We start from the raw sequence: 2,864 nt of genomic DNA, 5'->3' as shown, positions 1-2,864 counted from the left end.
GCCAGATTCACTAACACAATAAGCGTGGTGTTGAATATTGGTATGTTTAGGGGGTGATCTTCAGGGATGCCTTGACATTTCCCTCTCAGGCATTTCTCTGACTCCAGCATAATTCCTTTCTTCCTTCTTCCCTTTCCCTCCCTTTTTCCTTTCCTACTGGGGAGAGAGGGTCCTTATGTAGCTCAGGCTGGCCTCAAACTTGAAATCCTAACAGCCTCCATTCCGGGAGAGCTTGGATTATAGGCCTGAACCACCATGCCTGGCCCAAACTACAATTTTCCACCAAGAAGGCAGTTCTGTATCCTTACCTAAGCAAGTAACAAGATTTGAAGGGATCTAAAATACAGAGTTGATTGTGGTGGTTAAATCTTTCATGGTGTAGTCTCTAATCAAGTTCACTCTGAAGTTCTATGAAACTGAAGTTCTTATGTCCATGTCAATATAAAATTGAAACAACTTGTCAGTGATTCTGTAGGAGGTCAAAGAGGCAGATCTTGGTTATATAGCAGGTACACATGCCTTCAGATGTGGTACTACATAAGGTCAGAAGAATCAACCTTTAATTTTTCTAATTTTATCTTGTATTTATGTGTTGCATGCCCGAGTGCCCGTCTGCGCCCTCTGTCCCTGCCAGAGCCCAGGGAGGCCAGAAGAATGCGTCAGATCCTTTGGAACTGGAGTCCAGATGTTTGTGAGCCTCCCTGTAGATGCTGGAAACTGAGTCTGGGTTCTCTGCAACAGCAGTAAATACTCTTATCCATTGAATCATCTCTCCAGCCTCAGACTACCCTTTTTTTTTTTTTAATGTTATTTATAAACTATTGTTTAGCCTGCCTAAAATCCCAGCATTCAGGGAGGCAGAGGCAGGCATATCTCTGTGAGTTCAAGGCCAGCCTGGTTTATAAAGCGAGTCCAGGACAGCAGAGAGAAACCCAGTCTCAAAAAAAGAAAATTCTTCTCTCTCTCTCTCTCTCTCTCTCTCTCTCTCTCTCTCTCTCTCTCAGTGTGTGTATGTGTGTGTACGTGGGTACCACAGCCTGTATGTATGGAGGTCAGAGATCAACTTGTGGGGAGTCAGTTCTCTCCTTACATCATGTGGGTGCAGAGGATCAAACAGGTGTGGCAAACACTGGCACTTTTTACCACCAAGCTGTCTCATTAGTCCTCTCCATTAAGAAATACACTTTGAGCTGGGCAGTGGTGGCACACGCCTTCAATCCCAGCACTGGGGAGGCAGAGCAGGTTCCAGGACAGCCAAGGCTACACTGTCTTGAAAAACAAAGAAACAGCCAAGGCTACACAGAGAAACCCTGTCTTGAAAAACAAAGAAACAAACAACCAACAAAGAAAAGAAACTTTGGAGAATTGTTACTTTGTGTCTACTCACCCACGCAATAACACACTAACAAGTAACCCAGGGCTTCTGTTGTACAGTTTTGCTTTTGTTCTTTTTAAGACAGGATCTCCTTAAACAGCCAGAGCTGGCCTCAACTTGCCATCACCCTGTTTCAACCTCTTCAGTGTTAGTATTGTTTTGTTTTGATAAACTTAAATTTTCTTAATCATTATTTTCCATATATGGATGTTTTGCCTGCAAATACGTCTGCGCACCACATCTATGTGGTATCTCCTCGAATTGTGAGCTGCCAAGTGGGTCTTAGGAATTGAACTTGGTCCTCTGCAAGAGTAGCTGTTGCTTTCAATGCTGAGCCATCTCCCCAACCCTGATCACTTTATTTTGCCCAGCATAGTAGCACCCGCCTTTAATCCCAGCACTTGGGAAGCAGAAGCAGGTGGATCTTTATGAGTTTGAGGCCAGCCTGGTCTGCAGAGAGTGCTCCCAGGCCACATACTGAGCCCTTATCTTAAAAAACAAACCAAAACAACATTTTATTTTTTTTTTTTTAGATAGTCTCTGAGTGCTGGGCTTTAGGGCTTTGGTTAATCAGGTCAGTCTAAGCTTCTGGGTTCAAGTGATCCCCTTGCCTCTGGCTCTCAAATAGTTAGAATAAATAAATACATAATATATTTTTGGTTTTGTTTTGTTTTTAAATTCAAATTGCCCTGGAATCCATTATGGACTTCAGACTGGCCTTGAACTTGTGGCAATCGTCTTGCCTCCGGTGTCCCAGGTACTGGGACATGAGCTGCTGTGTCTAGCTGGAAAATGTTTTATTTCACACTTAAATTACATGTGTATTGGCATTCTCAAGCACAATAAAACATTAAAATTTTTATTTGTATAATATAAAGTTTTGTATACATTTCACAGATCTCTGTTATATTATCATCATGTCCAGTAAAATGGTTATGCTTGGAACATTCCAATGCAGTAAAATGTATCTAAATAACTGTAACTTATGCTAGAAATTTTAAGATGACATAATGTTAAGAATCACTACACTAATATTTTTTTGATGAAATTATAGAAGTGATATAATTTATTTTAGGAAAATTACTAAGAGACTAAATTTTGTTTTTTGTTTTTTGTTTTTTGTTTTTTCCAGGCAGGGTTTCTCTGTGTAGCCCTGGATATCCTGGAACTCACTCACAGAGATTCACCTGTCTCTGACTCCTGAGTGCTGGGATTAAGGGGATTAAAGGTGTGTACCTCCTCCCCCTCTCCCTCTTCTTTTTAAAGATTTATTTAATTTTATGTGCATTGGTGTGTTGCATGCTTGTATGTTTGAAGGTGCCAGATGCCCTGGAATTGGAGCTACAGACAGTTGTGAGTTGCCGTGTGGATGCTGGGAATTGAACCCAGGTTCTCTGGAAGAGCAAGCAGGCCGTGTTCTTAACTGCTGAGCCATCTCTCCAGCCCCCCTTTTTTTCTTTCTTTTTTTAATTTCAACTTTAATATTAAA

This window comes from Meriones unguiculatus, chromosome 7 (assembly GCF_030254825.1).
Source record: "Meriones unguiculatus strain TT.TT164.6M chromosome 7, Bangor_MerUng_6.1, whole genome shotgun sequence".
In the NCBI taxonomy this organism is placed as follows: Eukaryota; Metazoa; Chordata; class Mammalia; order Rodentia; family Muridae; genus Meriones; species Meriones unguiculatus.
Note: the sequence above shows the minus strand (reverse complement) of the source record.